This window comes from Electrophorus electricus, chromosome 12 (genome assembly GCF_013358815.1).
Source record: "Electrophorus electricus isolate fEleEle1 chromosome 12, fEleEle1.pri, whole genome shotgun sequence".
NCBI lineage: Eukaryota > Metazoa > Chordata > Actinopteri > Gymnotiformes > Gymnotidae > Electrophorus > Electrophorus electricus.
This window is the reverse complement of record NC_049546.1, coordinates 3,873,446-3,901,347: the sequence shown is the minus strand read 5'-3', so window position 1 is coordinate 3,901,347 and position 27,902 is coordinate 3,873,446. Positions and strand designations below refer to the sequence as shown.

Below are 27,902 nucleotides of genomic sequence, written 5' to 3'. Positions count from 1 at the left end.
GTATTAACAGTGTATTGGTGCTTACAGCGTTTTTTATTACTGTATTAACAGTGTGAGCGTTAATGAACGTATCCTACAAGGAATGCTGCAAGCCATGCGACCAACGAAACATCAAGCAAACAATTGTTTTGATCATACTAACCTACAAGTTAGTCAGGTTTTCAGTGTAACAAAGAAAGGAGATGACACAAAATGAAGACATATTACGAATGCAAGACTAACATGGAAAACATGTAAACATACAAAATGATTATATAAGTACATATAAAGCAATTCACTAAATGGTTGCCGTTTTAAATGTGGCAAGTTATGATATGCAACTTTTGTGAGACAGAAGGAGACAGATGAGACCTGGTTGTGCATGTGAGGCAGGAGGAGAGCCATACAGGGGCGTGGCGGTAAACAGGGCCCAGGCGCAGGTGCTCTATCGGTTGGGAGCTGAGACGAGAGACTTGGGGTGTGGTTGGGAGCACTGTGGCTAGGTTTACTTTATGAGGGAAAAAAATCATTGTAATACTTTTAAAGCCAACCAAGCCCAAATTCACCTGACAGTTCAGGCACCAGCAATTCAACTACGTCTGTGGCAATGCTGGTCAGAGACGACATAATTGTGTTAAAACAGGTTAGCGGAGTAAATTGAATTTCTTAAACAGGAACTACAATGGCAATCTTGCTATTTCCAAACCATTTCCTGTATAACGTTTTTTTTCTCTCTCTCTCTCTCTCTCTCTCTCTCTCTCTCTCTCTCTCTCTCTTTCTCTCTCTCTCTCTCTCTCTCTCTCTTTCTGTGTGTGTGTGTGTTCCTCTCTATCATTTATTTCAAAATGAAATCATTGTGATAAAAGGTTTTTGCACATCTGTGCAAATTAATGCAATATTTAAGGTAAATAACTCATTAAGGTACCTAGTACATCAGTTACAATTAGAACCCTTGTTGGAAATGGCATGTCAGTAGTTGCTACAGAAAAGCTTTTGCAAATTTGAAGTTATAAACATTGATAGTGATAAATATTGCTTTGAAATATAGAACTTTTTTGGATGTATTATGCAGTAATGATACTGGACACAGGTGTATCATGTTGAAAATAAATGTGTATATATGTTATATCCTACTTGACCTGTATCAAATTCTTCTGATCAATCATCAATCAATATATGGACTTCTAGCCTCACATGATAAAGTTTGTTACAGGGAGTTAATACTATAACAAACAGAGCACGGAGTGGAAAATGTCACCCAAAAGGCAATGCTTCTAATCATTATTTAATCTTTTTAATTATGAATAATGCAATATTTGTAAATGTTTAAAAGAAATGCATTCAAAATAGTTCATTTATAAAATGCAATTAAAGATGTAATATAACCATTCTCATTCATTCTAATGCAGTGTGAACAACATAATAGAGTTGGTTTATAAGTTTGTCAAAATTATGGATCTATGGTAGAGAATCTTTTTTTGTGTGTTGTTTAACATAACTATATAAACATTTACATAACTCAGATATTTAAATTATTACTATAAATCTAGCTCTCCAACTGTTACTTAAATTAATAAATACTCAAATAAATACTAAGGTTACAAACAAAAATTAGATTGATTTTCGAAATTGTGAAAGCTTATTACATAACCAGCATACCGGATCATGTCAAGATTCTGAACATAACCAGTATGGTGTCAATATGAAGATACAGAAGAATTCTTGAAGGAATTCCACTATGTAGAGCTTGTTTCATACACTGGTTACTCCATATGATCCTTTCAAACTAAACCAATCCAGTCCCCATCCAGAAACAGCTCCGGTGTCCGATATAGATACTCGTTTCGTTGGACTGCAAAGCACATTGACCTGGAATCACAGAAGTACAAGCCCGAGCTTAGCAAAACTGTGCAAACGTTTTTTGCAGAGTCTGTATGCAACATATTTACAGTGGCATCAGTCAGTGACAAGGGGCGTCTAAGGTCCTGCCTGTGCCTACAACGGCTCATGCAGCAGAGCTCATTCCAGTGCTGTGACAGCTGCCCATGGCCTGTTGTGTTTTTGTAGTTCAACCCTATAAGTCTGAGTGCAAGAGTCAGAGAGTTAACGCTCAGCAGATGAAAATCTTACGTATTGCCTCATATTCTTAGAAGTCTTCCTAAGAAAGAAGTACTAGAATACTGAGAACAGGACGTGTCACTGCATTTGGTTTTTGCGCTCGGCTCTGCAGCGTGCATCGCACGCACCTTGTCTTCTCACCAAAGCTGATTGTGCACATGCAGTTGTGCGCAGAGGGACTCGCTGGGTCAGTGGTTGCTCGGCAGCTTCCCCTCGACCACTTAGATTTCCACCAGCAAAGGTCAACGAAGCACAAGCTGCATTCCAGCAGAAAGGGTGACGGGGGGGGGGGGGGGGGGGGGGGTGATGACAACAGGCAGAACTCAGAAGCTCATGTTGCATTAGCATTTCCAGTGCTGTGAGGGGACATTTTGGAAGCCCCAGTTTTCACGCTTCTGTCGTAGATCTATGACACCAGTCGCTTGCGTTTTTAGCCTCTGTGAGGTTAGCACTTGACCCAGCTGAAATGTGGTTGATGATAGGAAGTGTTCTCTGTACAAGTCACACTGTTTTGCAATGAAAGTTAGGCCACATGTCTCTCTAACTTTGGTGTATTGAAAAAGCAGATGTTATCAGCACTAGTGCTAACCAGACCCATTTCTTCTCTATGGCAAATTTCAATTTTACCGCCACAGTTAAACAGAAATAGAAGCTAAGTAATTCAACACCGCCTACGTAGACGTACAACAGTATGAGCAAGTCAAAAACATGCAACCATACGCATGAATGAAAATCATAAGAGCCTCACAGAAGAGTGATAGCTTACACCATATAGAAGTCGAGATAGAGAGCAAGAGAGAGAGAGCGAGAGAGAGAGAGAGAGAGAAAGAGAGAAGTGTAGTTCACTACGCTTCGATGAGGCCCTCGTCTGGGAAGCAAGCTCGACCGTTGGGGACCAGCTGCCTATACACCTGCAAGCCCCAGTGGGAAACATAGTACTCTGCCACACAGCCAAGCCAAAATTAACGCATTTCTGTATACAACAGGCCTACAACCATGAGCTAAAGCAGCTCCCAATGCATCCCACAGCCACAGATAGCCAACAAACCTGGCGACTCCACCATTATAGGGGGTTTATTGATTATACAATTCTGAACTCCAGAAAAGTGGCTATGAGACAGACGTTAATTGTTTGGCCATGTGGGAGAGTAAAGCCGGGTCTTCCTTTGTTCTACACGATGATTAAAATAAATACTCCAATTACGTTCAGTTGTGCTTTCAAATGAACTTGTCGCACTTACTGAGCGACAACAGAGTGCCTTCACAGCTGCCATAGTACCGCTTGATACTCTCCTGGTTTCACTGGAAACAACAACGGAAAAATATTATTTGTTGCCGTTTCCACCAAATTATTTAATCACATTAAATTATTCATTCTCTCTTCTGACATTCAGACTAACCTCGCGTTCTCAGATCTAGTACATATTGCATTATTTATTTCAATTTAGATAAATTCAGGTTTAGATTTAGAATTTGCCACCAAAATAATCTATTTCGAAATTAGACATGTAAAGCAACCAACTCACTCATGTTCAAATTCTGTTGTAGACTGGTCCAACAGTGATGCACCCATGCATCATGCCAGCTAGCAGCCTGCAGGGGAATGGTGTCAACAATACCAGGATCAACATTTAAAGAAAGCATTACATATGATATGGAAAACTTCGTCATACAAATGAACTCTTTATAATAGGCATCAGTGAACACCTGTTTTAAAGGCAGACTGTTCTAGTGTCAGAGGAGAGTAGAAAACTTTCAACTGTCCACTGGAGAAGTTAAGACTGCCTCCACCTGTAATCCTTAATCTTATCTAAGAGAGCCTTTACAGCAGGCTTTAAAGGAAACAGATCTTAAACATCACTAACAATGCTCATAATGCAATAAAAACAGATGGTAATTACTGCTGTAAACTTGCAAGCATCAGTTACACAAAATGACTCCATGATCTCCATGATCCCAATCCTAGTCTGGCTACAAACCGGCACATTCAACAGAAACAGCCCTCATGGCAATGACGGAGAAACTTCATGCGGCCAAAGCTGCCAAACTGTTATCTGTCTTGATTCCTCTGGACCTTTCAGCAGAGTCTGACAGTAAACTACAACACATTCTCCTCTATGTTCTCTCCTGCCTTGGTGTGACTGGCTGGAGATGGTTTCAGTCATATCTGGATGGGCCGTCCTATCAGGTAGCATGGAGAGGATTCACATCCAAACTGTGTAGACTCTCCACCGGTGTCCCCCAGGGCTACATATTAGGCCCTCTTCTCTTCTCTTTTACTCGTTCTCTTGGTGATGTAATATCTTCTCATGGCTTCTACTACCACTCCTATGTTGACAACACCTGATTAATTCTTTCTTTCCCACCCTCCGACATGCAGATTTCCAGATGTATCTCAGCATGCTCGACTGACATTGTGTCATGGATGACAGCCCACCACTTGAAACTCAACCCCAGTAAAACCAAGCTTCTGTACATCACAGGAATTTCCAGCCCTCACAATTTCCTTTGAAAACTCCCTGGTATCACCATCTGAAGCTGCCCGTAGCCTGGGCATAACTTTGTACAACCAGTTGTCGTTCTCAACTTATGTTTCAAATCTAACCTGGTCTTGAAGATTTCTCCTTTGCAACATATGAAGGATTCGGCCCTTTCTCTGGCAGGAAGCTGCCAGGTGCTTGTGCAGTCTCTTGTGATCTCAAAGCTAGACTACTGCAACTCGCTACTTGCTGGTCTTCCTCTAAGAGCCATCAGACCTCTACAACTTGTCCAGAATGCAGCAACACAATTGGTCTTCAATTTTCCGAAATTCACACGTCACTCCGCTGTTGCGTTTCCATTATTGGCTTCAAGTAACTGTCCACATCAGATTTGATGCTCTCCTACAAAGCCAAAAATGGACCAGCCCCTCTCTACATGATGTCAATGGTCAAAGCCCAATCCGTACCTCTAGTACTTCAAACCTCAAGTATGGCTTGGCTTGAAACACCATGCTTCAATCTCATGGTCGGCAAGCATTGAGACTATTCTCTGTCCTGGCTCCCAGATGGTGGAACGAACTTCCGCTGGCTATCCAGACAGTGGAGTCCCTTGCAGTTTTCAAACGCAGACCGAAGACCCATCTAATTGTGCAATATTTAAATGACCACTGATCCTGCACCTATGTTGACTAACTGAAACTTTAGCACTTAGTGTAGGGTATTGTTTATTGCACTTATTGTTTTCTGTAATAGAGCTTATGTGTTTTGCACTTCTAGGCATCAGCATTTATCCCTGTATTTCAACAACATTCTAGTTCAATGATATCTTGAACCTACTGTACTGGCTGGGATATGTTCTATGAGTAAATGACAAAACACTTTTGTAAGTCGCTTTGGATAAGAGCACAAGCCAAATGCCATAAATGTAAATGTCAATGTAAATGCTGGCTTTCATTAAAAGAAGCATCAGCATTGTTGAATGATATATTTCTGTCATTTCTCAAATGGATTTATTTTATGTAGTTTTATTTATTTTATCTATTTTTTAAATGTATTTATTTATTGATACTTTGTGTCTTCCTGGTCTCATAATTTGTTTGCTGTTGCTGAGATGCGTTTACATGGGACTGTTTTATTTCTTTTTCCTTTATGTACCTTTTAAAACTGGATGGTCTGTTGTGACACTGACATCCCTGCTGCATTTCTTGCATATTTTTCCTGTCATTGTGTAACGTGCACGTGGATTTTGTGAAATGTACTTAAGAACACAACTGACTCTGACCGTGACTGCAACAGAGCTGTCGTGCCCTCCGACTAAAGTCTCTGCGACACTGGATCCCTACAGCAGTATGTGGCTCAGTTCAGCCCACCAGCACACTGAATAACGAGTGCAGCACTACCATCTTCAGGACATTCCGGGAATTGCACTAAAAAAAAAAAAAAACCGCTTCCACCCCCAAACAACTACTTTCTTGAACTCTTTCTTCACTGACCTTTCTCTGTCTACTGACACACTGTCTTTTATAGCTGGGCTTCTAGAACCCTTTTTTCCAGCTGAAAGAACATTCTCACTGCGTAGTCTGATGTTCTGAGGTGGTCTATTAGTCTGAGCGACCTCACATGCAGGGAAACCCCTCGGCACTGACCGCAGGCATTCACACGGCCGTCCTCAAAGGAATTTGAAAAGATTGCATGTAATTGACTGAAGGGCTTCAGCTTTAAGTACGCATTCGCTGTCAATGGTATTATGTTGTTGTTGTTTTTTCCCCTGGGTGAGAAACATAAGCTTTCACAGGCAATGACAGAATTTTCTTAGATCTTGCAATAGATACATTTACAGATGCACTTACTCATGCGAGCACACACATAGGTACACATACACATTTAGACGCGCACACACGGGTGCATACGCATACACACGCACACACACAGGCGTACAGCCACACAGACACACGCGCACGCACTTCTGCACCAGTTGGGGCAGATGTTCAGAGTGTTTGGCACCTGATCAGATTCTGTTTCCCATGAAACCTCACTCGGAGCAAAATAAGGAGCCGATCAGAGCCGATAGGCTGCATAGTGGCTGCACTGTGTGAGAGGAAGAAGAGAGATTAGTGGCAAGGCTGGCAATGCCTTAACCCCTGATAAACTCCACTGATTACGACACAGAAAATACAGGCCTTTCCTGTATGGCGTGCCATTCAGAACAAAACCGGGTGGGCTGCCGCCTCAAAGCTTCTAAACCCAAGGCAGGCGAAAGCCCTTTTCTCGGTTCAGCAAGTCAAAACACGGCGGCATGGGAAAACGCAGCGAAGCTATGCGAGGCCCTCAGTTCTCCACAAGGAGAAAGTCTTAAAGAAATGCCCCGAGGTGGGACACACAGACACGCACGGACTCATTCATGTCCAGAAGCTGTTTTACGGCTGCTGGAGGACAAGTCCAGCATAGCGCTGGTCTGGTGGGCTGCCTAAGTCGGGCTGGTTCCCATCGTTAAAAAGCTGGACCTGAAATGTAGGGACATGTTTGGGAGACATATGGAACTTTACAGCAATCAATCAAATATACCAAATATGGATTATATGGCTAATGGTTTAAAGTATGAGCTGTGTGAATTATTGGCCGTGGAACAGGTCTAAATTACGTGCTCAGAGTGTACAGTAACACTACTGTGCTAACTACTGTATGTTGTACTGTATGGAATCTGAAGCAGGTTTATACAACTTCATATAGACAAACATTTATGCAACTACAACATAGGCACATACACACACGTGCAGCATTCTGCGTGTACGATGCCACACCAGTGAAGAGAGAAAAAGAGTCGAGCCAGATGGAGGCAGTCTGCCATGGACAGAGAGAGGCAGCAGCCCTGTAGCTGTGAAGATTTAGCTGGAATGTTTCGATATGTCAAGACTACAAAGCTTCCATTAAAAGAAGAGAATGTGCATGTATGCCCTTGCGTATGTGTGAGAGAGGGAGAACAAAAAGGGATACCCAGACTGAGGCAGAGAGAGAGAGAGAGAGAGAGAGAGAGAGAGAGAGAGAGAGAGAGAGAGAGAGAGAGAGAGAGAGAGAGAGAGAGTCAGGGAGAAAATATTAGATGCTGTCAATACAACAGCTGGCCCACCGATGGAACCTTCTGTTCCTTTGTTCCGAGAAGGCTACAAGTGACAAGACAGCAGTGTGTGTTGGGGGTGGGGGGGGCAGGCTGGATGGTGCAGGCAGGGGCTGGAGGAAGGGGCAGCACAGGAGAGCCAGAGAGGGGAAACGGTGGAGGCTGGGGTGGAGGAACACAGGGAGTGCTCTGGTGAGAAGCCGGAGCAGGGAGCAGGGCCGGAGAACACAGCTGGGACGCAGGACGAGCTCCTCCGGGGCCGGTGCGCCTCCACTACCCAACCCCCCCACCCACCCATCCACCCACCCCCCACCCGCCCTCCGCTCCGAGGCCCTGACCGGGGCCTTGCTCAAGAGCCGCAGCTTGCGTGCACACAGGAAACACCAAGTGATGACAACATTTATAATAGCGGGGATTATGCAGCAGGAAGTCATATCTTCATCTTCTGCAAAGCCTTCCCGAGGAGAAAGCGGAAGTGCAGAGTAAATCTTCAGTGGCTTCCCTCTGTCTTTAGCCAAAGAACACGCACTTCAAACGGGCCTCCCAGCGCCGGGCGGAGCCCTTCACTCAGCTGCAGCCAGGCCCCCGAGACAAGGTCCAAATGCCTGGCTGGTTGATCAGAATAGGAGGAATTTGATGGGTAACGCACACATGATGCACGCACATGCATGTATGCTGAATGTTTGATGCATGCAGGATGCACACACAGTGCATGTATGATGAATGTATGATGCATGCAAAGTGCATGTATGATGAATGTATAATGCATGCACAGTGCATGTATGATAAATGTAGGATGCACACACAATGCATGTATAATGAATGTATGATGCATGCAGGATGCACACACAGTGCATGTATGATGAATGTATGATGCATGCATAGTGCATATATGATGAATGTATAATGCATGCACAGTGCATGTATTGTAAATGTATGATGCATGCAGGATGCACACACAGTGCGTGTCTGATAAATGTATGACGCATGCAGGATGCACACACAGTGCATGTATGATGAATATATGATGCATGCAGGATGCACACACAGTGCATGTATGATGAATGTATGATGCATGCAGGATGCACACACAGTGCATGTATGATGAATGTATGATGCATGCAGGATGCACACACAGTGCATGTATGATGAATGTATGATGCATGCATGTTGCACACACAGTGCATGTATGATGAATGTATGATGCATGCAGGATGCACACACAGTGCATGTATGATGAATGTATGATGCATGCAGGATGCACACACAGTGCATGTATGATGAATGTATGATGCATGCAGGATGCACACACAGTGCATGTATGATGAATGTATGATGCATGCATGGTACAGGCCCAGCAGCCATGCTGCCACTCCATGTTTGACAGCATATTTAAAGACACAGCATCCCATTCAAGGCCTGAGTGTTATGAAACTGCAGGGTGCTCCCCAATTTAAGAGCAATAACAACTCTAATGTAACCAAAACAATATCCAGATTTGAGCGTTAATCCATACCACCCGTTTTGTAGGGACAATCATATTGGTTTGATAAACACTAACAATAACCACATCTCAGGAAAAAAAAGACATACTGATCAACAGACAATACTGCATTTGTTTGGTTAAAAAACTCATCCTCAGCCTAGGTGACATGTATCAGCAAAAACTGAACCCAAATTTGTGACTGGGCTGAGGGTTCTCACGCCTTCCAGCGCTGCAAGCAATGAAGAGAAACATTAAATAACTACACATACAGCCTTAGACATAGAGGAACCCAAAATTACTGGCTGCAGTGGAAATATAGCTTAATTCAAAGAGCAGAATCAAGGCAAACTTTCAATTGAAACCACCATACAGTTAATGGAACCAAATGACGTACATAGTCATGAAAAGCCTTGCTGTATATTTGGGGCTTAACAGTGTTAAGGAGAGAGAGACAGAGAGAAAGAGAGTGAGAGAGACAGAGAGAAGGAGAGGGAGAGAGATAAATAGAGAGAGAGAGGAAGAAAGAGAGAGAGAGAGAGAGAGAGAGAGAGAGAGAGAGAGAGAGAGAGAGAGAGAGAGAGAAATGCATCATTATGAGTTTATTGGTGTTTGTTTATCTTTTCGAGGCTTAGGGAGTGCTGTCATCAACATTAATGTGACACTCATTAAGCGGAATGCTTTACAGGCACATTCCTTAAGGGGGTGTGAACACTCAACCGGGATTGGTGGAGATTTAAGGCCGAAATGCAGAAAACAACAGAGGAAAGCACCCAGTTAGAGGACAACCTTGTTCCAGGCAGCTCCAGCTTCGCCTGTCTGCTGCTTCCAGAGCCCAATAAAAGTTCCATCTTTTGCCCAGTATGAAAGCAGACGAACTGAGATTGCAGGGGAGTGGCCCCGAAAATCAGCCTGCGCCATACGTGTTTACACTTCCATACCCTTGTCTGGACCCGGACGAGCAGCCCACGACTGCCACCGGTGCCTGGGAAAGGCATCTACTGGGTCGGGTCAGCGGTCTGGGAACGCGGCGTCTGGCTGTGCTTTTCTGGATGAAGCATTCCCTGATAGGGGTTGCCTCCATTCCGACCCCCATGCTCACGGCAAGCAGTAGGTCTAGCGCTACAGGCGAGCACTTCTACCCGCGCTTTTCGGCGAGTTCCCGGGACACTCTCACACTTGTTGGACACTGCTGCAGCAGAACGGAGAGAATGATAGAAAACAGATAGTGAATGGTCTTCCCAGGGGCAATGCAATGAGAAATCAGGCATTGCTTGAGACGCTTGGTGTGGATCCTTGGAGTGTGTATGTGTGTAACAGTGTGTATGTGTGTAACGGTGTGTAACAGTGTGTAACAGTTGTGGTCAGGAGTAGCGCTTTCTGGTTACCCTACAGGCTTCTTGCTCGAACTGATGCTTTTAATTATGTTAATTTCTATATAGAAATCAGCTTGTTAAATGAATATTTCCTCAGAAAAGGCTAAAGTCACTAACAATTTATTAGAATTGTAGAGGACAGGTATTATTATGTAAATTAGATCATGTATAGCCCATTAACCATTAGGACTTTAGAAGCAAACTAATATTTCACAGGGACCCGAAAGGTCATTAAAAGCTCTTTGAAATGTAACATTTCAGCCATGTAAACAAAGTGAGAACACGCACTCTACTTTACAAAAGACTTTATTTATTATTAAAATGTGGCACGCTAGCTACGAGGAGAGGCACGCTGGCTATGTGCTCTGTGAAACGGTGATGGCCGTACAGGCCTGGGGCCTGAAACACCTCCGCTGCGCAAACTCCTCCAAGCGCTGGGCCCTGCGTGGGCCTCCGTTTGCCACCCCCTGTGCCGAGCGTTTCCAGGGGCACCAGTCTGCTTGGGCCCATGTGCCGCAGAGGGCGTCTGCGGTGGGTGCGTGTGAACTGCGGGAAGCAGGAGCCACCGGGACACATGGTCAGATGTGAGCGTAAAAGTACACAGAATAAACAAAGCACAAAAGAAGAAACGGTGATATTTACGTGAAGGAGAGCAGTGAAAACTGCAGCCGTGGAACCAGAGGACAGAGGAAACTGATGACTTTCTGCCTGTATTTTTTCTTTTTTTTCTTTTTTTGTAGGAGCTCCTCCTGTCTTAGCTGCCACCATGTGAGCATTTAATCTGCAATGACTCTGCTCGTCTGTCAAGCTGGAAAACAACTCCTGTATCTCCATAATGGCAAATACTTCTTCAGTCAGCTTGTCATCATTTGAACCCAGCAAGGGTGAAATTCAGCAAGGAACTCGCAGTCCAATTGGCAAACCTGAGCCATCCCAGGCCTATGGCAGCGTGGTGGTGTTCTACTGCGGAATCTACTACAGACTCCCTCCTCTTTATCCAAACACACAGTACCTCACCTTCTACTATGTATAGCTCTAGCATTAAACAAGGTGAAATTATTCATTTCCTCAGTTTATTATTACACCCAGATCTTTCCAAAGAGCAGCAATCTTGTGTAATTTGGTTCTCTGTGGAGGGGAGCAGAGGAGGCCGCTGGAGCAGAAAGGACACTTCAAACACTCCACGGACTTGGCGGTCCCTAATCGAAGCCTTCGTGGCAACTGGGCTGTCACATTTCATGAACTTCACACCAACGAGGGAGACAGACCGCAAAACGTTCATCTCCCCGAGATTCCTCTCCCAGGGAGCAAAGCGTCCTAGAGGAGCAAGACCCGTGGCTTTTCCTGGGCGGAAGGAATTGTGACTTTCCCGTGTGCTCCTGCAGCTCACCTGGATGAGCAGGTCACGGGTCCAATTTCCAGTGAGCGCACATGCTGTCATGCAGACAAAAATGTGTAAATTGCTCTGGAGTGCAGGTGAGAGGACAGGCAGGGTTTCCTCATATATACAGGAAGAGGGGAGAGTGGCTAGCTACCCTTTCACTACCACCTGAGTGTTTGCTGATTCATATACACGACCTACGAAGGAGTATCTGGGAACGGCGCCAGTGTTAGGCCACGAAGAAAAGAACCTTTCTGCAGCATTAAGAACTCGATCCCAAACAGAAACGAAACGTTTTCTCACCTCACTGGCGATTCCTGCTTTAGAGGTTTTCACTGCATTGCTTCATAGATTAGCCAACCAGGACGCAGCCGAAAAGCCTCTTCTTTGTCGTAGGGCTAACGCTACATTCGCTCACACGCCGACGTACGAGCAATGAAAGGACGGGGATCCGCTCGCGTGAGTTCGGTGGAGGAGGGCACAGGGTGGAGCACTTCTCATTTACCACTCCATGGTCCCTCCAAGAAACATACACCTTTGCCTGGAGACTGGTACAACACAAAACACAGTTGGAGCAACATTAGCTTTCTCATAGTTCTCCTGCCCGGGAGAGTGGGAACATCATTACAACCCCTCACAGACTACTCAGCATCTGTTAGAAATTACACACCCTTTGCATTCCCTATAACTACCAGATATTATGGAGCTGTTGGGCCTGAACTTGCTCACTGTATGTTCTGTCTCAGCAGAGCAACCACCGCGACATTGGCGCAGGCCGTTCCTTGTCAAAAAGCTTCCGGTAAACTCAGAGTATTGATCGTTATATCATGGCTTTGCTCATTTGATCATGTGATCATACGATCAGTCATGTTCGCTGCGCAAGCTGTGAAGTGTGTGTCCATCGCACCACAGCTACACCCACAGTCCCAATTAGGTGCCAATTAAAAAACAGCATTCTTCAACAAACCCTGGCTGGCATTTACATTGGTCAGAAACGGCGATTCAGCAGAAGTAGTGGCAAGCGGAAACAGCCTTCTGGAGATCAAGCATCACAGTCAGGTACAGCCCACCAGACCACAGAGGAGCTGGCTGTAGGCCATCCAGTACCAGGGGCAGGGGCAGAATGTGAGTGTGACCTCTGCCAAATGCTTTCCCGCGCTGTTGCTAGGTAGCAACCAGAATGAAGTCAACCAGAGAAATCACAAAAAAAAAAAAAACAGTGCACCGAAGGGGAGAGAGAGAGAGGGAGAGAAACTTGGTTTTGCTTGGCCAAAGATTCTCGTTTCTGTTTTCATATTCATTTTTCATGCACCGGAACAATGGCATAGCTCGGAACAGTGGACTCACAACAAATCCAGAAAGCTCCACGGACTTGCCTCCTTATTCACATGAGTGGATGAAAAGAATATGTAAACATATGGGCTCGCCGTGCATTCACTTTAAAGCTGCAGCCAGGTGTTTTCTGTAACGGATATGTCTCCAGGCTGCACATACAATGCTTTCCATGTTTGTCAGAGTCAGTGGGATAAATATGCAAGGTCTGGCAGAAGCCGCCGCATTTTTGGTATCATTTCAAACTTGAGCTGATGTTGACTGTGCTCTGTAAGTTGATAAGAAGCTAAGATATGGAAGGGTGTCTTTTTTTGATGCCGCACTCGGGTCCTGATGCTGATGTTCTAGTGACAGTCTCCCACTCTTCTAGCATAGACAGAACGCCAGGTACCGAAGCCCCTCAAACACGCTGGCAGCCTGACATCATGCCACCATGAATCTGTAGCTCGTGAGATCGGTGGATCACTGATGAGGCTTCAAAGTAAAAATCCACGATGAATGCCATAGGCCGAAAAGCACTGTAAACATTGTGAATTTGTAGTCCCTGCCGTGACGGACAAGAAGACAGGCCAGGAGGACTGAACGCCGGTGGTCAGGACAGGGGAACACTCAGGATCTCCCTTCTGGTCCTTTCCCATAGGTCATACTGCTCTGCCTGAACCCAAGTATGACCTGATGGTCTCGTCCATCTCCTGACCTCGTCCCCATGTGGAGGAGGTGGGGACAGAGCTCTCCTTAGCCCTGGCATACAGCAATATTTCTTCAGTTCACCACTGCAAAGTCTTTTCATTTCACTCTGTTATGACTTTGGGGGAAGCCTCTGGGCAAGTGTGTGTGAAGGCCTCCTTCCCATAAAGGCTTATATGGTCTTTAAGTATAAGCAGACTTCTTTGTCTGGCTGCCAGCGGTCATTTATATCTCCCGGATTAGAAGGGGTAAAGCCATGGGAGCCGCCATTTTCCAAACACACTGCAGTTAAAACAAGAGAGTCGTTCTAAAACAGCTCCCATGGGGCCCTGCAGTTGAAGCAGGTTCAGAAAAGCTGTTTTAACAGTGTGCTATGGGCAGAGGCGACAGCAATATACTGATGTATTAATGGCGATTTTAGCTGTCCGATGTGGTCAAGAGGGGCAGCGAAATGAGCAAACGCACATATATACATAAACATGTGTACACACACATACACACACACACACACACACACACACACACACAAACACACACACACACACACACACACACAAAGAATAAAGGCCACACCTTTGAAGTTTCTCTGACAACTCTCTCTAGCGATGGATGCATTTACATGGCCAGAATGCCTTCATGTGCTGCATAAATGTGTGTGTGTGTGTGTGTGTGTGTGTGTGTGTGTGTGCGCGCGCGTGCGTGCGTGTGTGTGTGTGTGCATACGTGTGTGCGGGAACGTGTATGCACACGCATGCATGTGTGTGCATACGTGCACGTGCGTGTGCATGTATGTGCGTGTGCGTGTGCATGCGCCTGTGACCTGCGTTTGCGGTCTCAGAGAGAAGAGACCTTCCTCTCTCCAGCCCCTGCACACACTGGGTTAAAAAGACACAGACATGAGCCTCCACGCGCCACATGGACATTTAGAACCCTACTCTCAACCCATCTCTGCTCATCCCCGCTTGGCAACAATTCAATGCTCTCTCCCTCTCTCTTCCCCTCCTCCTCCTCCTCCTCCTTCCCATTCTCGCTCTCACTCTCTTGGTCTGTCCGTTTCTTGCTCTGTCTCTCACCAACTTGCTCCCTCCACGTTTCTCTCCGTTTCTCTTTCTCTGCCCACGACCCCCATATCCTCTCGCTGGGTCTTTTCATCAGAGCTGGCAGTGGGACTGTACTCTGCATTCTGCACTAATTAACAGCCTTCAGAAGAAGACCACCAAACTGGTAAACTGGCACACCCTAAGCATACTGTGGGTTTGGGGTTTTTTATTTTTACTTTGTGTGTATATGTGTTTGTGTGTGTGCGTGTGTGTGTGTGTGTATCCACCCCCAACAACGCCCACTCACACAAACACACACACGCACAATACTGTATCCGTCTGTATTGAACAGTCACATAGTGACCCCCTCTCTTGGTGTTTAAAAAACAAAATGTGAATGTTAATGTTAAAGCCACGTCTGAAACTCTCACCCTCCCCCACCCGCAGTCCCACACCAATCTCCACCCCTGACATCAACTCTCGCCCCCACCCTAACACCACCACCTCCACCCCCGACATCAACCCTATGCCCCCACCCTAATACCACCACGTCCATCCTCGCCCCCACCCTAACAGCACTATATCCACTTCCGACATCAACCCTCGCCCCCACCCTAACACCACCACATCCACCCCCAACACCACCACATCCACCCCCAACATCAACCCTCGCCCCCACCCTAACACCACCAGGTCCACCCCCAACATCACCACATCCACCCCCGACATCAACCCTCGCCCCACCCTAACACCACATCCACCCCGACATCGCCCCTCGCCCCCACCCTAACACCACCATATCCACCCCGACATCGACCCTCGCCCCCACCCTAACACCATCGTATCCACCGCCAACATCAACCCTCACTCCCCACCCCCACCCCCGCCCTAACACCACCACGTCCACCCCCGACATCAACCCTCGCCCCCACCCGAACATCACCACGTCCAGCCCGACATCAACCCTCACCCCCACCCTATCCACCCCCAACATCAACCCTCACCCCCCAACATAACACCATGTCCACCTACAACATTAAGCTTCACCCCCACCCTAACAAAGGCCACGTCCACCCCCAACATCAACTCTCACCACCCGCACCCCAACCAACATCCCTCACCACACCCACCCCAACATTAACTGTCACTACCATTACCATTAAACATCCTCCATCCTCTTTCATCACTGTTACACAGCATGGAACACACTACTGACGAGGACACCAATATCCTGAACACAGTGAGTTTAACTTAACAGCTTCTGACTGCTCTGTGAAGAAACGAAACCCTTTAGAATACGTGCTGATCTTAGTGGTTAAGGTACTTGACTAGTGATCAGATGGTTGCCAGTTCGAGCCCCACTACTATCAAGCTGCCACTGCTGGGCTCCTTAACAAGACCCTTAACCCTCAACTGTTCAAGTTATGTTCAGTTATAATTGTAAGATGCTTTGGCTAAAAGTGTGAGGTAAATGTAAACGGAATTCTGTAAATGGAATTCTTTTGTCAGTTTGTATGGATAGTACTACTATGATGGAATTCCCACAAAAGTCAATAAAAATCAGACCCATGACAGCAGCAGATTTAACGTCCTTAGTCTCTAAGTGGGATATTTACACCAGTACTTTAAAAACTAATCAAGCCACCGACATCTCACAGTAATGACCAAGACTAAACAACAAGGCTTCACCGAGATCATTGCGACACCCTGGCCAGGCTTGAAACCGGGAAAAAAGCTCCAACGGTTCCTTTTGAGCCACTTTGAGCCCTCCTATACAAATCAACCACCTTTCCGTGAGATCCAGGGCAATCCGTATGGTTTCCTCTGAGCTAGCTGAGTCATCCCATCATCGTCCCCTTCTTTCATGCCAGATTTGGGGGGGGGGGGGGGGAGGACAAGGGGAGCAGCGTTGGAGGTGGAGCAGAACAGCGTGGACCGCCGCCTCCAATCTGGGACTGGCTGGCCGCTAGAATATTCTAACGTTAGGCCGTTAGAATCATTAGAATATTCAGGGTGGTGTGTTAATCGTGTGCGTGATTGGCAGTCAGCAGCAGGGGGGCAGTCGCCAAGCTGGAAAAAGTCATGCCAGTAGACTGATTAAGTTTGTCCTTTCCATTACATATTGTCTGCCCGCAAGGCTGCGTCTGTACAGCATATCCTGTGAGGCCTGAGCTTTTATTTATCAATTGGGGGCCTTGTTCAAATACACACGCCCGCCCTACGGCCAGCCACACTCACACAACACCCAATCTGTCATTCTGCGAGCAAATTGATGTCACCTCCGAAGAGGCCATTCGGCTCGGCGGCAGGGTCTGATTGTTTACACGTGGCAGTGGACACGGCAGCGTGAGTTACGGGGATGACAAGGCCCAGAGCTCTGTGAGCAGCATGCGTCTGAGGGCAGTCAGTGCACGGTGCCGTTCAGATGCTCAGTCCTCATAAAAATGTCGGAAACGAACAAACAAAAAATATATATGTACACATGTATCTGAGGTGTTCTGTTTAAAAAAAAAAATCCTGAAAAGGAAGCTGATGAACACAGGACACATGGTCATCACTAGGACAACATCCAGTGTTTAACCCTGGCTGGGTTACAGGAATGACCTCACCTGTACACAGAACCAATAGTTACCACACTTCAACAAGTTAGTGTTGATCCAGGACATCTTTTCCCTAATCAGATCTGCTAGACGCATAAAAGGGGTTCCTGCTGCTAAATCATTACTGATCCTCAGATAAACACAGACCAGTGTCCGTGTAGAGAGACCGGCATGGCTCGGGGTTGACACACGATGCGAGATGTGTCCCAACATCTCTCTCAGAAACCCAAGCCGCACAAAACCACATTGTGCGGCGGATTTCTAAAGAGGCTTAGGGCCTCCGTGAGAACAAGGCGTCCTCTGAACGCACCGACCAGAGGCGTCTCATCTCCGAGACGCGACGGGGTGAGGAGGCGCGGGGGAGCAGCGACAGCAGCGAGAGGGAGCAGGATCAAATCAGACGAGGATGTCACTGGAGTATGTGGGGAAGAGAGATCCGGTCGCGACAGCTGCACGATATGAAACATGCCATCTGTGAACGTGCTGTCAGATCCGGGGGGGGGGTCAGAAGAAAGCCAAGCGAGTGATGGACGCACAGAGAGCAAGGATGCATAAATGACAACAGCGCTCCTACTAGCACCATTAAGCCCAAAAGTATGCAGACAGAGAGGAAAGAAAAAGTCGCTACATCATTATCAGGAACTGTGAAGACACAGAGAATGCGGGCACATTCATTTCGCCAGCTTTGGCACCAAACGTTTTCTCCCGTCTCTTTAAAACTCAGAGACAGTGCAGGTTTTCCTGAACACTGTTGCTGCCCCCATCGTTGGCGTGGCGCTGTCGGCACCACCTCCACCCGTGACCATCCACCCGTGAGTGGGGCGCATGCTTCCGCTGCACGTGGGACCATGGCGGTGGTCTGGAGCTGGAAGCTTCTTGGGCGCCTTAAAATCATTCCTGTGCCGCGTAGCGTGGAGGCGACGCTGCACATGTACACACACGCGCTCTTGCGCACATGTAGACGCAAGCGCACGCAGGCATGCACACACACACAGCAGCCACCTTTTCCATTCTGTCAGCAGTGAGCAGCACACTGGTCCCTTGCAAACTCAGCGCCCCGTCGTTAAATGACTTCAGCCTCCTGGCAGAGGCAGTGGGAAAAGTCCATATGAACTGTGTGTGCGAGCGCAACACAGGCAACAAAGACGGCGGTTGTTTCCCTGCTGCAGTGGGGGTGTGCAGGACACGGGAACCCTGAACCCTGAACCCTGAACCCTGCGCTCCACCAGAACCCTGTGGTACGGAACGAGGATGACGCCTCACCTATGATGACAACACAGAGCAGGGCTCGGGTGATTGGCTGGTTTGATATTGGTGGTGATCGAGCAGGCCCTACATGGATACTGGATTGAGGTGTAGACATTCACTCACTCAGAGCATGAGCTCATTGCTTCAGAGAGCTGGGAAACAGCTGAGTAACCACACATTCAACGTCCCGCACCGCAGGTCGGCCACAGAGCAGAGCAGTAACCACACATTCATCATCCCGCACCCAAGGTCGGCCGCAGAGCAGTAACCGCACATTCTCTGTTCCGCACTGCAAGTCGGCCACAGAGAAGAACAGCATGCCGGAGGAACTGGGGGACAGCTCACTAAAGCGTAGAAACAGAGTTATTTAAAAACAATTTGACTGTAGAAAAATAAATGACTACAAAAAATCATCACAAACTTTTCAAGTCACTTAAATGCTGTAAAGCTCAAACAGAACGCAGGAGCAGGCACAGCAAGATGAAACCACAGCAGACAGAACCAGGCACAGTAAGCCCAACAGCCAGCAGTTCCCATAGGCTCAGGCTTCCACTCAGCTTCCAAAGTGCAACAGGCCCCACTGGCTCTCAGCTGCATCAGACCAGATCAGACATGCAGGATAACATTAATGCCATTATCAGATCTCTCGCATGGGGAAGTGCTCCACTGGCCTGCTGGACTCACCAGCAGAGCCACGCTCAGGGCTAGCGTTAGCGTTAGCCTAAAGCGCTGGCTTGCTCTTGTTATTCAGGTGGGGGTTCTTAACTCCCCAGTCTAGTCATTTATTATGGAGCGAGGGAGCAAAAGCACCTGAACGCTACAGCACTGAACGCTACAGCACTGAACGCTACAGCAGTGAACGCTACAGCAGTGAACGCTACAGCACTGAGTACCATGGCAAGTGCTGAACGTTCTAGCACTGCGTACTACAGCACTGAACACTAAAACACTGAACACATGCTGAACACTACAGTGATGTCAGGATTTTGGCATTTTGAAATAGGAATGAAAAGAAGTCTCAAAATGGCACCATGACAACATACGTTCACAAGTACCGAAAACGTAACAGGCCTTAACCCACACACACACACGCGCGCGCGCGTTACCCTGATGGTCTGAGACACACTGGCAAGTAGTAAAGGCCAATATGATGGAGGCCGTGTATGTTTGGAAGCTGAAGAGAGCATGGACCAGCAAGAGCCATCTCTAGCAGGCCGCAAGTCCAGTGCTGGCCACTAGGGGGGGCAAAAGTAAACGTTAACTACTGCCTCTCGCCCCCCTGAGTCACATCCATTTATTTGTTCTAATTTAAAAAGGTTGGCATAGAATGTCTGGCCTGATGAAGCCATTAATCTTACCGTGTGGCCTCTGTGACCTGAGAGCTCGTGGCTACGGGGAGAAAAATGATCTCTGTTTAGGAGAGTGGTGAGTATGAATAGTGACAGATCTCTGCACTTACACACACACACACACACACACACAAAACAAAAACGCTTCATCACATTTAAATATACAGCACCTCTTTCTTTCATACTGGCAAGCTTGGATGCACAGACACGTGCGCACACTCAAACACATAGACTCACAAGCTATTACGCACAGTGACAGACACACAGTGGTGAACTGTGAATGTGTGGTTACTGTTCTGCTCTGTGGCCGACCTGCGGTGCAGGACGGTGCATGTGTGGACAAAGACAGACGTTTTTACAACCGTGTTATAAAACTGCATATATACACTGCTTATAAGTGCAACTGACGGTGCCATTAACAGCTGTTCATGAAAGAGATTTAGCGTAGCTGATGTGGCTTCCACGTAGCTGATGTAGCCATAAGGAGTGATTTGGCCACACATTTTATCCTTTGGGGGTGAGGAGGCTATGATAAAGAAGGTATGTGGTTTGCAAATCAAGGTGAGTGCACCCTGTATATTTCACAGGGGGTTTTTTTTAAACAATGAATTCTACAGAATGATTTTTACTAAATGACTGCGTTTCTGAAGGATGCATGACAATGGACACATGAGCAAGTTCAGTCACACCCCTGGTTTCAGGGAGACCAAATCAGACGTCAGCTGGTTTCAGGGAGATCAAATCGGCGGTTAGCTGGCCCCTTAGGGTCTTTTTTGAGCAGCCCTGCCAGCTAAACCCTGTCCCAGGAAGAACTCAGCTCTACAATCTGCTGTCAATTGTGTGTTAGAACAAGAAAAGTAAGAACCGACTCTTGCATACACAGAAAGATTTCTGTCTGTTGCTCTCATCTGTTTGCAGTCTACTGCAATACTTGCCTTCAATTAGTCCATGTTTTATGAATTTGTTCTTAATCTTCAGAACCTCCCTATACTGCATCACTAAGGTGGCGTGCTACTGCCCCTATGTGGTCAGTACAGGAATTTAGGAAAAATGCTAAATTTGATCTAACATGATTCTCTAATGACTCAGTGCAGACAAAATACAAACATCAAATTATGGGTCACTACACTATTTTTGATTAAGTTAACAAAAATCCTGCGAGATGCAGAACTAATTATGAAAATAGGAAAACATACTCAAACAACTATGTCAAACAACCTGGTGTATCAAAATAAATAATGCTGTATCCTATTTATAATGTTAAAATGAAATCAATGGCATAGGTTTTGTTTAAACCTTGGGGGGGGGGGGGGGGGGTTTACTGCTCACAGCACCCAACTTAATACATTATATGAGTAATATGAGCAGGAAATATTGGGAGAGACAACCATACATCACCTATGAAATAAATATAAATACGCAAAATTTTAATTAATGAGGACAACCGTGTGGTTCAGGCTGTCTAGATTTTCATCCACTAGATGGCAGCATTTTAAAACTAAATTAAGCGTTCTCCCTTATTCTTTTATACCGTTACCTTTGGACCCCCTACAGTTACACCTGTTTATAAATATAACTCAGCTTGTAAACGGAACCAAACGATTCTCTGAATTTTGGAATTAAAAGTTCAGTGTCACAGAATGATTGGGCCACTTATATATTTTTATATATATAATTTATATATTTTGTCACTCTCTGTATTGTAAGCATGGCAACAGCTTCCACGGTAATGAAAATCACAAACACAGGGGAAGACAAACGATAGTCATCTGTTTAGTAAGACGAAGGACTGGGTAAAGGAAATCATGCACGGAATGATGCTGTTTTCTCCTCTTCAACAAACCAGTACTTCAGTCCACAAATCCACACCATGATACTACAAGCCAATCTGAATGAAACTGAATGAAACCAATTCCATTGACTAAAATGTTCTGTTTTTTAATAGGCACCATCCTACCGAGCTTGCACAAGGTTTGTGAGTGAACATTTGTTGTTGGAACTCTGGAGGGGTCTCTGTTACCCACCATAGCAACACGCTCAACGCCATTAGGATTAATGTATGCCTGTACACATATGACACTGATCACGGACCTCTGGAAACCTTGTGGACAGTGCAATTTTTATGACTTATGCTACTATATAATTTTACCATACACACAGAGAAAGAGAGAGAGACAGAGACAGAGACAGACAGAGAGAAAGAGGGTGAGATCCAGTTTGATTTTTTTATAACATTTAATGTATTAGAAAATGTATTGACTCTACAGAGCTTTGTTAAAACAAAAGTTTGCAAAACAGCATGTTTAAAAGTGATTTTATAAAGCAGTTTGCTTAAGATATAAAACAAATAACTGAACTCCTTCTACAGCAGATGGCGATCCCTCAGACGAAGGGGTGCATCATTGATACAGGTTTTACATTAGCTCTTACATTTTAGTACTGGGTTTTTATACTGGGTTTATACTGGGTTTTTTCCACTCAATATTTTAAACCTGTTGTTTTATTCATCTATTAGTTAAACAGTTAGAAGGCATTACAATGTCAGCATGACAAATAGTAAATAAATATAACTTATCAAAATGTCACAGAGAGAACCTGATGTGCAAGAAAATCCTTGGCTTGTATTACCTGCATTTATATTCTACACATATTCAACTGCATATATACTTACCTATAAACAAATGCAGAAACCAAAATAAATATTATCATGTAAACAAATACACAATATTGTCACGATTAGTCCCTCCCAGCTTCTGTGTTCCATGTTTTCCCTGTCTTGTGTATTTCAGTTCCATGCCATAGTTTCATTTTCTCCACACCTCATTTGATTTTTCACACCTGTCCCTCATTGCTGCCTTGTTCAGTTCATGTATTTAAACCCTGCTGTGTGCCCTGTGTCTGGGCTGCTCATATGTGTTTATTTGAGTGTGTGTTAGGTTCATTGTGTTTGGTTGTATTGAATGTTAGTTTGTACTCAGTATACCCTAGCCTTTGTTATAGCCTGCTTCCTGTTTTCCTCTGTGTTTTGTTTGTTAATCATGTATCCCCGTACTCACCGTGTTGGTAATATGACCCTGGACTGCTACAACGACTCTGATTTTGGATTTGCCCTGAATAAATCTCCCTCCTCTCTGCACATGCATCTGCCTCCTTACCGCTCACTGTTACAGAATGAACAGCCCAACAAGAAAGCAACTCTGGGAGGTGGTTGTTCCGCTGGGACAAAACTCCAGCTGTTTCTACACAGTCCGATTTCGTTACATCTCAGAGACAGCAAATTCCCTGGCACTGCAGGAACAGGCATCTCGTTGTTCCTGGAAAAAGCAGGATCATGTTTATTTTGATGATGACGAGATCCCAGGGAAGCGCCGAGAGTCTGCCTGTCTTGACCAACGCAGCAGGGGGGAGCAGCCTGCAGCGCAAGATGTGAGTAGGCGGAGCAAACGCACAGAACCTGTCTGACGTCACTCGGTGGGCACTCGAGCGCAAATGCGAGCTTTCCGTAGTTCGTATGCGCCTTGAGAACTGCCGAGAAGGTTCTATATCTGTGTGTTCCTCCAGGGTCACCCCACCAGTGCCTGTGGCTACCCTGCAAGCCACCCAGTCTGTTTCTGTTCCTGGCGTGAGGGATGCCGCCCATCCTGTTACCAGGTCTGTTCCTGTAGCCAAGCCTACGGACCTCTCAGACCCACCGCAGCCACGCCCCCAGACCCGCCTGTTCCTGGAGTGGAGGAAGCCACCCCATAAGCCCCTGTGCCTCGTGCTAGATCAGTCCCGGTGGTTGCTCCTCTAAGCTCTCATGTGCCCCAACAGACTGCCACTGCCATTTTGCCGGTCTCCTACAAGTCTGCAGACCTGCCTCCTTATTCACAGGCTTCACGTTCCCTGCCCGTCTCACCTCGGCCTGTGTCTTGTCTCCGTTGTTGCCTGCTCCTGCTGCCCTGTTTTTACCTTCTCCGTTGCCTGGTTTTCTTTGCTCCCGTTTTCTGTCCCTGTGCCTGTTCGTTTGTCTCCCTTTTGTTCCTGGGCTGGTCCGTTTTGCGTTTTTGTAATCCTCATCCTCCCTCCTGGCACTTTTCTCATCTTCAGGCAGTTTGTTGTTGGTTCTGCTCCCGCTTCCGTGTCCACTCCTGTTGCTCCTTCTGTTTTGGCTCCTGGTTCTTGTCCTGTTCTGTCTGCTCTGGTTGCCCTGGTTTGTCCTGTTCTGTTGTGCCCCATCTTCAACTCCTGTTCCTGATCCTGGGTCCTGTTCCTGTTGGTCTCGCTCTAGTCCTGTTTTTGGTTTTGGTGGTTCTCGTTTGTGTGCCCTGGAGTTGCACACTTTGGGCTGGGGTACATGTCATGATTAGTCCCTCCCAGCTTCCGTGTTCTGTTTTCCCGTTTTCATGTGTATTTTAGTTCCATGCCATAGTTTCGTTTTCTCCGCATGTGCGTCCACCTCCTTACCGCTGACCATTACAAAGATATTTTAATGTGCGCCTAAAGCCCAAATGTTTGTGGTGATCCAAACCCGTATCCAAATTTTAAATAAAATTGCTTTTGTGATTTGCTGTTCTGTGTGACAGTTCTGCTTACTTCAGAATGGACCAAACAGTCATAGTGGTATCAGCAGAAAAACGAGTCTCTGGACAAAAGGGAGCCGGTCCTTAGTCGCTGTTACAGAGCCCGCTGCACTGTAGCATAAGTGTTACATTAAACACACGGATGTTAGCTTGTAACTTCCATAAATAAACCAATAAATGATGAAACGCCGACACACACATAAAGCTAATGTCAATATTTCAATAAGATTATTTATATATAGTATCTTAACCACTGATCTAGCTAGAGAGCACTCAGTGGTTAAGGTACTTGACTTGTAATCGGATGTTTGCTGATTCAAGCCCCACCACTGCCAAGTTGCCACTGTGGGGCCCCTGAGCAAGACCCTTAACCCTCAATTGCTCAAGTTGTACTCACTCATAATAAGTCTCTTTGGATAAAAGCATCAGCTAAATGCAAAATTTTATATTATATATAGATAAAAAAAATGTTTTGAATTGAAACGCAATATTCTGTCATTTCAAAAGACACTGTGGTTGTATACTGATATTTCTGATATTATATACTGATATAAAAAGCAGCTTTGACATTAGCTGTTTCAAACTTGCTTTCCCCTCAGTGGCTCGGCTCAGACCTCTTTATTTACATTTAAGACAGGAAATGATGGTGTTCATGTGGCCCAGATGAGTTTGTTAACCACTGCCCCCCCACCAGCTGCTGCTGATGAGCCCAGCCACTTCCGTCGCAGCAACAAAGAAACAAAGACGGTACCCTCAAAGTTATTCCAAGGCTTACGCTTTTGGAAAATAATTTCTTACTACAGCAACGAGTATCAGGATTCCTTTCAGTTGCTTTCAAATGCTTTTCTCTAGTTTATTAGTCATAAAAAAAACTTTAATTACAAAACATAGATGGGAGTTGTGATGATACTGCATAATATTTTTTGTGCCAGAATTATAGCATGACGGTTTGGTATTTGGGCTGGTATGTTGCTGCTTATTTAATGTACTTTGAAACTGCATGATGTTTGTTTTTCCCAATAATATTATTTTCCCAATAATATTTCCTTTTCTGCTTCTGTTCAGCTGTTTAAACGTCTTGATCAAAAAGCCAAAGACGTCATTTCTGCGAAGCAAGAGGTCTCCTGAAAACCACAGCAGGTGACAGAGCATGTCAGAGATAACTCAACCATAACGGTAATATGACATGATCAGCCTTTCTTTTTTTTTTTGCTGCTCGACAGAGAGGGGATTTGACAAACCGAATGCTACTTGCAGGAAGTTTCAACTCCCCCACACAAACCAGACTCTGCTCCTCCTCCTCATAAGAGAGCTCCAGCTAAGCAGTGACGCTCTACGCGCATCCTGCGATACTGTACATTGTTTCAGACAAACACCTGCCCCCTTCCATTACCAAAAAAAACAAGAAACAGATTCTAGAAACCATACTGAAGTGCACTTTAGTTACGCATGTTATATATTTATATATTTTATACCATGTAGTCACTTTGGGTAAAAAATAAAACTGTTGTATAATATTATACATACATTTTATAACATGTAGTCACATTTGGTAAAAATTGTTGCATTTTTCAGCAAGTACAGAAACACAGAACTATGTTGAAGACAAACACATTTATATGGATAGGTCAGGGAAGCGAAAATGTTTACTCTCCAGTACAGTTTGATATGCCACTTTTGGCTGTTAACTTCCTATACAATAAATACACCCTGACACTATATAACAGTTGTCCTGTGAATCATGTTTTCATTCTGATTCTATGATGGTCATAATTTAATTCTTGTTTTAAAAGATGCCTGTTGGTATTGTCACATTTTGGAGTTCTGTGTACATGTATATATGGAAAGCACACAGCACAATATCTTGAAAAGACTTTTCACAAAGACCTTTCACCATTCAGTGCAAACCAAACTGCCAGCACAACTTGCCATCATTGATCATCTTTATATCTGATCAACCTAAGACTAGAAAAACATTCTGACTAATCTAACATTTATGCTTATAACTATGAGGCAGTATGCACAGTAGATAACAATAAAAAAATAAATCCCAGCATGAAACTGTCTTCAACAGCAGCATCCACTGATAACTGTTAACTAGTGACCGTTTTAAATTAGACATCAAATGAACAGTTTCACAGTTGTTTACTACCCAGCTAGCTAACTACTTCTTGGAAAACAACTCACAACTACTAAGCTAGTTTCACGGTTAGGCAAGTTTCACACCCCCGCAAGACGTATGAAGCGTCCATAAATAAATAAATAGATAAATAAATGGATGGATGAACGGACGGATGGATGGATGGATGATACAAAATCAAGAAAGCGCTGCGATTTGAAACATTTTAAAACTAAGTTGTACTAATACTACTGTTGCAGTTAACTTACAGTAACATCCCTTCGCCCCTCACATCATTAACACCACACAATTGCGCAATACCTTATACCCGAATACTTTTAAAATGATCATTAAAATGCTCACAATATACACATTAGGGTTCAAATTGCGTTGAATATCTACGAATATTGCAAACATTAACAACCAATCAAGAACAAAACATGATGTTTTTTTGTGCCAGATGTACACTTGGCTTTGTTACGTTTCACTCACAAACGTCCCGGATGTCTGCCAACTCCGTAGTAGCACTAGATTTCACCAAAACAAGAGCAATGCAAATGTCACCGTTGGCACTTAGCAACTATAGACCGAGTCATGATTAAGCAGCATGGCCCTTACCAGAGCGAAGTGGCTTGGCGGCGCCTGGCCCGCGACAACTACCCGTAGTAGTTTGCAGACAACGTGCAACCGTGTTGTTTACAAAGTATGAAACAGAATTCCGATTGGCTCCGAAGAGGACAAGGCGACGCCCCATTCCCCGTTCCTTGTGATGACTCTTTTTCACTGCTATATAACAACTTTACACTAGGTGGCGCGTCCTTCCTTGGAACGTTGTGGAGTAGGCTACTGCAGGACAATTAGGACGCTAATGACTGTGAAATGTTCATCACAACTCGCTGCGCAACGCGTTGCTGGTAATTATTATGAACGAGTTGACACGATTAATCTATGGATGAGTAATATATATCTGAGACAATTATAATTGATCGGCCTGACCAATCGAAAAAGTTTCACTGATCAAAACTCCACTAGA

At 45.3% G+C, this 27,902-nt stretch overlaps 1 long non-coding RNA gene across 5 annotated transcripts; it reads right to left on the bottom strand.

Annotated features, from left to right (window-relative positions):
* Window positions 1-1,530: 1,530 nt before the first annotated feature.
* LOC113583337 lies at window positions 1,531-27,615 on the bottom strand. 5 transcript variants are annotated; one of them, XR_003411271.2, is made up of 5 exons: window positions 27,488-27,615; window positions 12,236-12,480; window positions 3,624-3,690; window positions 3,339-3,399; window positions 1,531-1,848 (listed from the first exon to the last, which is right to left on the bottom strand). It is a non-coding gene; the product is annotated as an uncharacterized LOC113583337 (long non-coding RNA). The 5 variants fall into 5 exon arrangements; XR_003411270.2 differs by lacking the exon at window positions 12,236-12,480; XR_003411272.2 differs by lacking the exons at window positions 12,236-12,480; window positions 27,488-27,615 and adding an exon at window positions 4,077-4,339.
* Window positions 27,616-27,902: the final 287 nt, after the last annotated feature.